The following is a 10952-nucleotide window of genomic DNA, read 5'->3' as shown; positions in this document are numbered from 1 at the left end:
TGTTGCAGGACAAGGGGGTAGGTTGAAATGATGATTCCTAGATTTTTGGCTTGAGAAATTGAATGAATGGTGGTGCTAACATGGGAATATAAGAGGAGGAACAGATTTTAGAGGAAATTACAAGTTGGGTTTTAGACTTGTTGAATGTTGTGTCTTTGATGAATTAGAAGTGATAGTTAGAGACAAATTTACCCAGGGAAAGTAAAGTAGAATTCAAAGCTGGTTGATCTTTAGGGGAGGTAAACCCAGGCAAGATTAAGGCCATGTAGGCAAAGAATTAGGGGAGTAAAAGTGTTTCCTGGAAGGAGTGGACAACTATGGCAACTGAACAGAGAGTTCATGAAAGGGTAAGTCTGCAAAGTAGCCATTATGTTTAATAATTAGGATGTCACAAGTGACATTGGCAAGAATAGAATCCATAAAGTGGCCTGCAAAGATGCCAGACAACCTGGGGTTAAGGAGTAAAAACATCATTTGCACTGCAAGATCCATTGCTTTGCTTTCTCAGTTCATGCTCCTGTTCAGATGAGACCTTGCCGATAGACACTGCAAATTCTTGTCATCTAATATGACAACCCAGTGCTGTTGCTGGGCAGTCCACTTACCCATTTCTGATTGAGTCCTGTCAAGTTTCCCCATAAAGACTCTGCTCAAGTTTCTTCCCTAATTTCAATAATTCTTCCCACATGACATGAACAACATTCAAGTGATGCACTGATTTGCCCAAGACTGAGGGGTTTCCCGGGAAGTGGAACTTCCAGTGCTAAAGTTGGGAAAGTCCTGAGTAAACTGGGATGAACTGGTAGAACTGTATACTCTCATCTTATTTATCAAGAGTAAGAATCTAAATGACAGCTTTGTGGGACATTACTGACTCTCTGCCATAAAATTAGTCTTTGGTTTGTCCATCCTCTGATAATTTATTCCTATATAAGGAAGAGTTATGTTTCCTCCTTTCCAAATATAAACTCTACAGCTGTGTTGTGATACATTGGCCTTCATCTTTGAATCTTGCCTTTTCAACTGACATCCTCTCTTTTTCATTTTAAAAGTTTTCCTCTCACCAACTTCTTCTCCCCTATAAACATTTTTCTCTCCCCAGCCTAAAACAAAAACAAAAACAACTTCCCTTGACCTATTCCCTTTTAAGCTGTTATCCTCTTGCTTTCCTTTCCCATTATATCAAGTTTCTTAAGAGTAGGCTATGAAGTCAGCCTTAACTCCCTCATTACCCATTCTCTTGCTTCTGCTCTCACCAGTTCCCTAAGATCAACAACTGCAGAGTGGTTCAACCACTGATTTTTGTTATTTTTTAATCCTTTCACTTCTTGGGATTCTCTGATGCCCATTCCTTTTGTGATCTTTCCTTCTTAAATGCTTTTGTTTCTTGGCTCCTATGGCATGGTCCTATCCTGATTTTTCCTTTTTGTTTACTGACTTCTTTTTCTCTTCTCATACTCTAAAAATTGGTGTTCTTCAGTGTCTTACACTTAATCTTCTCTCTATATATTCTGCTAGTTGCCCCTTTTATCTGTTTCTTTGAGTTTAACAGTTGTTTCAAAGATGGTTCCAAATCTTTTATCTCTATTTCCAGATTCTCTCTTGAGTCTGAAACCTTCATTTCCAAGCTACTCCTTGGATACCTTTAACCAGAAATTCTTCTGAACTCTAACATTAGCATGCCTAAATATGCACTTAGGATTTTCTTCTCTTTTTAAATTTTCTCCAACAAGAAAGCTTCTCTTCCTGAGACCTATGTTTCTTTTAATAGTATGCCTGTTTTTATGGTTATCTGTGCTCAAAAATCCAGTATTACATTTCTCCACACTAGGAAGTTCCTTTCTCTTATATAAATTTAATCAATTGTTGAATCCATGGAGTCTAACTCAGAAATATCTCTTGCTTCTGTTTTCTTTTATCCAGTCCTTTTGCAAAAAACATACTGGCTTAGGCCATCATGACAGCATATTAGTCTCAGCCCCTAACCAGGATTGCATTTCCAGTTTCCTACTTCCAATCCATTCTGCTCTCTGTTTGCTTAGACTGATTTTTAAGCTCCTCTTAAAACATAATTTTTTTTACTCTTAGTACTCCACAAACCCAGCTGTGCTTCAGCCCAAGTGGTCTTCTAGCTATTCCTGAAGTATCTTCTTTGATGAATCACTGCATTACTCTTTGCCCATACCTTTTTCTCCATCAAGAGTGATGCTACACCATTGTAGATTTTAAAGGACCATATTGATAGCACTTTGTCTAATATCTTTCTAATTTCTCATGCATTTGTGTCCTTCTGGTCATTTACCTCTATCACTTTCTTTTATTATTCTCTGGTAGTACAAACCATCTGATGCTCCCATGAGATTAAAATTCTGTGATGACAGAGACGGTCTCAGACCTTTTGGTCTGCTCATCGGCATGACTTGGGCATCGTTAATTCTCAATAAGTATTTGTTGAAATTTATTTATTCATTTCAACTTTATATGTCCTGGACATCAGACATTATTTCCAAAATTTATAGAATTTCACACTTTCCTATTTGTTAATATCATTTCACACCTACTATTAAAAAAAACAGAAAACTACCAGTGTTCGAGAGAAGGTGGAAAAAAAGGGGAACACTCATTCATTGCTTGTGGGAATGTAAAATGGTCCAGCTGCCAGGGAAGACAGTTTGGTGGTTCCTCAGGAAGCTAAGTATAAAATTGCCATATGAGCTGGCAATCTTGCTACTAGGTATATACCCAGAAGAACTGAAAGCAGGGACTTGAACAGACATTTGCACACCAATGTTCATAGTGGCATTATTCACAATTGCTAAAAGATGGAAGCAATCCAAGTGCCCATCACTGATGAATGGATAAAAAAAATGTGGTATATACAGACCATGGAATATTATTCAGCTGTAAAAAGGAATGAAGACCTGATGCATGCAACAACATGGATGAACCTCGAGGACATTAAGTTGAGTGAAATAAGCCAGACACAAAAGGACAAATATTATATGATCTCAGTGTTATGAACTAATTATAATAAGCAAGCTCACAGAGTTAGAATCTAGAATATAGTTACTAGGAAATAGACCAGGGTCAGAGAATTGGGAATTGATACCTAACTTGTTCAGATTTTCTGTTTAGGCTGATGGTAAAGGTTTGGAAATGGATGGTAGTGATGGTAACATATTATTGTGAGTGTAATCAACAACACTGAACTCTATAGTTAAATGTGATTAAAAAAGGAAACTTTAGGATGTATATATAACTAGAATAAAAATTAAAAGATAAAACATAGGACTATACAGCACAGTGAGCCCTATTGTAGGTGATGGACTATAGTTAATAGTACAAATATAAAAATGTTCTTTCATGGGTTATAAAAATGTATGATACTAATACAAGACGGTAATAATAGAGTGGTATATGGGGAAAAATACACCTAATGTAAACAATAGATGATAGAACCATGTTAATAATCTTTCACCAATTATAACAAAGGTAACTACTGTTAAAAAAAGTACAATTATAGAAAATGTTATCATCAATAGTAACAAGAGTTCCAAAGCAATGCAAGGTGTTGGTAGTGGGGTGGTGAATGGGAATACTATATTTTATGCATGATCATTTTGTAAACTAACTTCTCTGAAAAAAAAAAAAAAAGGCAAAAGTAAGGTTGAGGCAAATGGTCACCAGGTGGCAGTGCTACAGAGCTGTTCTCAGCCTGTCACATTCTCTGAGTTAATCTGCATAGAAACGATTTAACAGGACACTTTCTGCCCTGACCTACACAAAATCACAGAATTCCAAGATGTTAGCTTGAAAGGGACCTGGAGATTCTATATTCCTACATCCTAGTTGTAAAGATTTGGAAACTGGGGCACAGAGATATAGGTGACTTTTTTTTTTTTTTTCTATAGCTGGAAAGGATTTTTAAGATTATTTAACTTTTACAGAAAAAGATAATGAAGTTGTGACCATAGAGGTATATTAGTTGCGACACCCTGAGTTTTATGAAATAAAAGTTTCATAAATCCACTTCAAACTCAAACTAATTCTTAAATTTGAAAAAAAGGAGGGAGGTTATTAGCTCAAGTAACTGAAGAATCTGTTAGCTCTAACTTCAGGCAAGGCTGGATCCAGCGACTCAGAATAGTCACTGTCTTTTTGCTCTGTTTTCTTCTGTGCTGGATTTATTTCAGGCTTTGTATTATTGCCTTACATTAACTTTGCTGCTAGGAGTATCTGCAAAGAAAGTAATTTCATTTTCCAACAGTCTCAATAAGAATCCTGTAATTGAGTCTCTTATGCAGATGTGGGTCACACGTTCACAGCTGGATCACAGGGAGGGGTGGTTTCCATTCAGTTCTCTAGGGAATGTTGGTGGTTTGGGGTCAGGACAACACCTACAATTTTTCAAGATGCCCATTGCAGTCAGGTGCCCAGCTGAGAGGGTGACTGGGGGTTTAAATCTAGCCTGGGCTCTACTTGCCAAGGCATGTTCCATTGGGGCTGCATCTGATTGGAGGGAGATGTTTTCCGGTTTGTCTAAGGGTACTCTATGAGTAGGTACCAGCCTGGTTTACCATAAGAAGAATGAATGAATGCTGGGTAGACCTAAACAAAAATGTCCATGCTGGGTGACAATTTTTTAAAAAATCACTATTATATTTGATTTGATTTTTCACTATTTTTCTCCTCTTTATTTTTAAATAGGAGGCACGGTTATGTAACAAAATATGTGGGATTTAGGATTTAGAGACAGAATGCCTAGGTCAGAATCTTGGTTCCACCACTTGTTACCCTGTGAATTTGGGGCAATTTTAAATATTTTCAGACTCAGTTTACTTATAGATAAAGTGGAAATAACCACATTTCAGAGAGGCTAGAGGGTTAAGTGAAACGTGTTAAAGTCATCACAGAGTCTGGGACATAGTAGCAACTCAATTATATTAGTTGTGACAATTTAAAAACATGGGCTCTGTGCCAGTTTGAATGTATTATGTCCCCCCAAACGCCATTATCTTTGATGTAATCTTGTGTGGGCAGACGTATCAGTTTTGATTAGATTGTGATTCTCTGAGTGTTTCCATGGAGGTGTGCCCCACCCAATTGCGGGTGATGACTCTGATTAGATATTTCCATGGAGGCATGGCCCCACCCATTTAGGGTGGGCCTTGATCAGTGGAGCCATATAAATGGGCTGACAAACAGAAGGAACTCAGTGCAGCTGAGAGTGACCTTTTGAAGAGGAGCTACAGCCAAGAGGGACCCTTTGAAGAAAGCACAGGAGCTGCAGATGAGAGACAGTTTGAAGATGGATGTTGAAAGCAGACTCTTGCTCCAGAGAAGCTAAGAGAGGACAAAGGCCCCGAGAGCAACTAAGAGTGACATTTTTGAGGAACTGCAGCCTAGAGAAGAATGTCCTTGGAGAAAGCCATTTTGAAACCAGAACTTTGGAGCAGACACCAGCCACATGCCTTTCCAGCTAACAGAGGTTTTCCGGACACCATTGGCCATCCTCCAGTGAAGGTACCTGATTGTTGATGTGTTACCTTGGACATTTTATGGCCTTAAGACTGTAACTGTGTAACCAAATAAACCCCCTTTTATAAAAGCCGATCCATCTCTGGTGTTTTGCATTCCGGCAGCATTAGCAAACTAGAATAGGCTCCAAATTCTTTGACACTTCTCCCATTGAGATGGGGGGGTCTATGTAACTGCTTGTAACTGCTTCACTAATAGAATACAGAGAAGTGACACTATGTGACTTCAGAAACTATGTCATAAAACTTCACACTGCTTCCTCCTGGAATGCCACTTGAAATGCTGGCTCTCCAAAGCTCCCTCTAAGGACAATTCTGTCTTGGAATCCAGCCACCATGCAGTGAGAAGCACGAGTCACAAGGAGAGACGGAGCTTCCTCGCCAATCTCTCAGCCAAAGAACTTTAGGGTCATATTTTTAAAATGCTAAATGCTTTTGAAAAGCACTATGTTGAATGTGATTTTCCTACAAGTACTCATTTCCTGAACTATTATATGGATGTCTATAACTAAATAGTAATAACAAAAGCATAAAAGTCTTCTTAACATTGAATAATTTAATTTCAACTATTAGATGATTTGGGTACTTAATACTTGAACCCACTCTTTAGAATTTAGAAAGTTTTTATGCAGTTCTTAAATTATTCTACATATGTTCAATCTGGCAACCCTATTGAGAACCTAAGCTCATGTTTCATAATGCTAACCTTGTATTATCCCGTAACTTCCATTGTATAGAACTCAGTTCAATAAACTTCTGGTGATTTATTCTTTGACAGGTGTGAACAAGTTTGCCACAGAAGTGTGAAACTATCATTGTGAGGAATGAATGTTTGACAGTTTTTGTTCTTCTATCCTATTGACTCATTATGTAAATGTCTTTATTGTGCAATTAGTAATTGCAGGTAAGAGTGGGATAATAGTTTCCCCTGTTTGTATGGAGATTTGTGATTGAACAGTTAGAGATATTAAGTGACTCATGTACAGGTGTTCTCACTATTTCTGGGTGAAACATTTACACAGGTGGGAGAATATAGAGAGTTTGTAGCTTCATGATTTAATGAATTGATTCAATTCTTCCAAATCATCTACCTTTTCCCCACCCCTCGCTGGCTTTTGTGAATCATGTGTCCAACTGTCTCCACTTGTCTGAGCTTAGCTGATGGAATCAACATAAATACTTTTTCAAATTTCTGTTTAATCCTATCAAAACATTCAGTTAAATTATAGTGAACTTTTAAGAGAAGAGCGACACATGGTATAATGCAAAAATTAACCGAGAATCAGGAGACCTAGGCACTGGTGCTGATTCTTGGTCTTTTACTAAATTGACATGAGTCTCTAAACACACATCTTCACAGCTTCAGTTTTTATCTGAAAAATGACAGGCTTGTCGATTTGGGTTCCTATTTCTTGGTAACAACTAAATTTTTACTTGGAACTGTTTCTGAAGAAATCTTTTTTGCCAAGTTCCTACAGAGTGTCATTGCTAAGATGTTGCTAAGGGGAAGCAGCTGAGATGCATCTAATTTATAATTTATAAATTAAAAATTATAACCTGCTGCTGTGAAAGGAAAGCAACTAGCAGACGGTGGGATGCAGAAGTGCATTTTTAGAAATTGAAAAAGGATAATATATATTGTCTCAACTGATGAGTGAACTGGGCAATTGCTCCTGGCCTGGGAAAGAGATTATAATAAAAGCATAAACTCTTGCTTGAATAAAAGAGTGAATTCCACCTTGGGGACTTTTATGCAACTAAACAACCAGTTGGACCCTCAATCAGGCCTTAGAAATTCTTCAATCCAATAAAGAGGCTTTTAAAAGATTTGATGGCATTGACCTCATTTACTAAAGGGAGAAAGTTCTAGATAGAGCAGGGATCCACATGAATCTGTTTGGGATCTAGAGAATGAAGGGCATCAGAACTGCTTCAGATAAAGATGGAACAACTTCTCTTCCTCCCATCCCATCAGAGCTCTAGGCTAATTCTTTCTAAAGTCCTCTCTCACCTAGGACCTGAGCCCTTTCTGAGAACCTTGCCTATTGGCTGTGCCAAACCTTGCCTTTTGGTTGTCAGCTATCATTGGCACTGTTCTAGTTTGCTAATGCTGCAGAATGCAAAACACCAGAGATGGATTGGCTTTTATAAAAAGGGGGTTTATTTGGCTACACAGTTATAGTCTTAGGGCCATAAAGTGTCCAAGGTGACACATCAGTATTCGGGTACCTTCACTGGAGGATGGCCAATGGTGTCTGGAAAACCTGTTAGCTGGGAAGGCACGTGGCTGGCGTCTGCTCCAAAGTTCTGGTTTCAAAATGGCTTTCTCCCATGATGTTTCTCTCTAGCAAGCTTGCTCCTCTTCAAAACATCACTCACAGCTGCACTGAGTTCCTTCTCTTTAAGTCAGCTCATTTATATGGCTCCACTGATCAAGGCCCACCCTGAATGGGTGGGGCCATGCCTCCATGGAGATATCCCATCAGTTATCATCTACAGTTGGGTGGGGCGCATCTCCATGCAAACAACCTAATCCAAACGTTCCAACTTAATCCCCACTATTATGTCTGCCCCACAAGATTGCGTCAAAGAATATGGCTTTTTCTGGGGGACATAATACATTCAAACCAGCACAGGCATTATTCTCCCACCAGTGGATATCGGCCTGATCCTAACTGATCTGGAGTCCTGCAGACAGACTGCATGGGACCAGCCATTAAACAATTTGGTTGGCATGTGTTTGAAAGCAGGAAATTCCCTTAACTGGAAGACACCTCTGGCATTATATAATGCATAAGTTCCAAGCTTGTTCTAAGCAGCACATTGTTTTTGGAAATGTGGGGTATCTTTGCAGATAGAGTGATGAATGAAAGCCTATAAGGGAGCTCTTCAGATGTGTTTTACAAATCTCCACAATGACTTTGCGAGTAGCTATTGTCATCCCCATTTTACACAAAAGAAACTGAAGTTCAGGGACCTCAAGGTGTCAGAGGCTAGAGTTAATGAAAAGTTTTGTCATTATTTAAACATTGCATCTTATTTCCCTTATGCCTCTAGGACTCAATGTCTCTGAATGAGTCACTTAGTGTTCTGTTATCTTACCATGACTAAATTAAGATCATAATGTTTGGCCTATAAGATTGTTGTTTAGATTCATGAAATGTATTTACAAGGGGCTGGAAATTACGAGGCTAAAATTTTGATAGAATCCAAAAGGTAAAAGTAAAAAGTCAAGTACTTGACTCAAAGAATGACTTTTAATTAAAAGAAAAAAAACTCATGTCTAAGTGAGGCATTTATTTATAGGATATTTTGCAAAGTTCTTATTTGTCAATATGCCGGATGAACCAATTGTATCTCTCTTCCTTTATTCTGCATCATCAATTGTGAAGGGAGCTCATTTATTTTATTCTCCAGGTTTCTGGAAGAATCACTTCATTTCTGATTCTGACAAACAGCATGGAACAGTTCAAATAACTGTCTCTAAAAATGATAATTTTTATATTCATGCCATTTTTCGAGAATTACTGACATTCTCATGTGATGACTGGGATTGACAACATGGAAAAACTATTTTCCCTCCTGATTTGCTCTTTGTGGAAGACTAGTTTCCAAATGGATATGTTTACTTGAGTGTTGAAAGGTACTGTTGAAATGATGTGAGAAAAATCCCATTTTAAGAACTATGTTGCCAGATTACTTTAAATTTCTCCCCATGTGTTAATAAAACGCAGAGCTGGAACCAGGCATTTTTGTTCTAGAGGCAATTTTTCTCCAGAGGTTTCCTTTCCGTCTCCTTTGCTTTATGGACTGTCAGATCATGGCGTCTCCTTTAGAATCCACAGAGCCAAGGTTTTTTAAAGCAAGTACAGGATACTTTATAAGAAAGTAAAGTGGTCATTTACTTTGCTTAAGATATCTTAATAATCTTATTAGCTGATAATTGCTATGGGCAGGTACTCTGCTAAGAATTTTCCATTCATTATCATAACTCTGTGAGGCAGGTACTATTGTCATCTTCTTTTTGCAGAACAGAAACTAAGTATTGATATGTTGATGATTTGCCTAGTTTCACTCAGCTCACAAGTGGTGGAGTTGGAATTTGACCGGGGTCTTTCTGTTTCCAAGCCTCTGTGCTCTACTGTCACCTCCATGGAGCCCCCTGAATTTCTTCACAGATTTATTGAATCCAAATCTGTCTCCCTGAGATTCCCAAGAATAATTTTTAATAATCTTCATAATAAATACTTCTTACATTTTGCTTGAAAGTAATGATGCTTTTCTCTTAGTTCCACCCCCCTCACCCCACCCCCGCCTTCTTGGACAATTTGAAAGAGCTTTTAGTGGTCAAAATTATTGATTTTAAGATTTTTACAATATTTTATTTGTGCTTTTACCCACTGTTTTTTTCCTGAGTATTTTGTCTTCCATGAATATTTCTTAAGCACTGGTCTATGACTCAGGGAATGGGAAAATACAATTGCTGAGCTGAAAAATAATACAATGGCATAAAATTTAATGAGCCAATTTAGATCTTTTTTTTTTGTTGTTTCAATCAACAGCTTAGAAAATTTTAGCTATTTCTGCACAGAGTATTCCTATTAGAATAAGAGTGCATGAGCTATTAAAGTATGAAGTCAGAAGTCATTAGCCTTGGGTTATCATCTCAATTTTCCTTTTGATTTATTATGTGGAGTAGAATAGATCTTCTCTTTTTAATTTTTTCCTTCTGCCCCACTTCTTCCTCCTTATTGCTTCCATTTCAGTGCCTGAAAACTAGCTATAACATTATTTGCTACCTATTTACAATAATATAATAAGGATTGGCAGGTTAATTAATTAACTAATTAATTAATTCATAGGAACAGAGGCGTGCCATTACCTAACGGAGTGAAACAACTCCTCTCTTCTTCCTCTTGCCCCACCTTTGTAGAAGGAAGCTTCCACTAATAAAACATATTGAATTTGGGAAAAAACCCAGATACAAGTATGTTCTTAAAATGAGCCTTTCTAGAGAGTAAGCAGATCAGGCTGAAGCAAATTCTTTCTACACTATACAAAGATGGTGGAGAGACAAAGGGAAGGCTCCAAGTATTAATAGAAGTTGCTTCTGGATTATGGGAATAATTGGTATTCTGATGGAAGATATAGATATACATGAATGTGACAGATCCTATATTAATATTAAATTTTTAATGTGTTCATTTTGTGGCAAATTATGAAATCCTGAAAATTTTCTAGTTCTTTGAAAAAGATTTCTTCTAAAATTAGAGAAGTATGTGTTATGATACTTTTCTATTCTATTTCTGAAATGTGAAATCATTAATGTAAGTAAGCATGTGGATATGCTTACTATTTTTAGGAATAGAGCAATCTCATTTCTGTTCAAATGTACTGTGCAGAAAACTTTGGCAA

Source organism: Choloepus didactylus, chromosome 14 (genome assembly GCF_015220235.1).
Source record: "Choloepus didactylus isolate mChoDid1 chromosome 14, mChoDid1.pri, whole genome shotgun sequence".
Taxonomy (NCBI): domain Eukaryota; kingdom Metazoa; phylum Chordata; class Mammalia; order Pilosa; family Megalonychidae; genus Choloepus; species Choloepus didactylus.
This window is presented reverse-complemented; position numbering follows the sequence as displayed.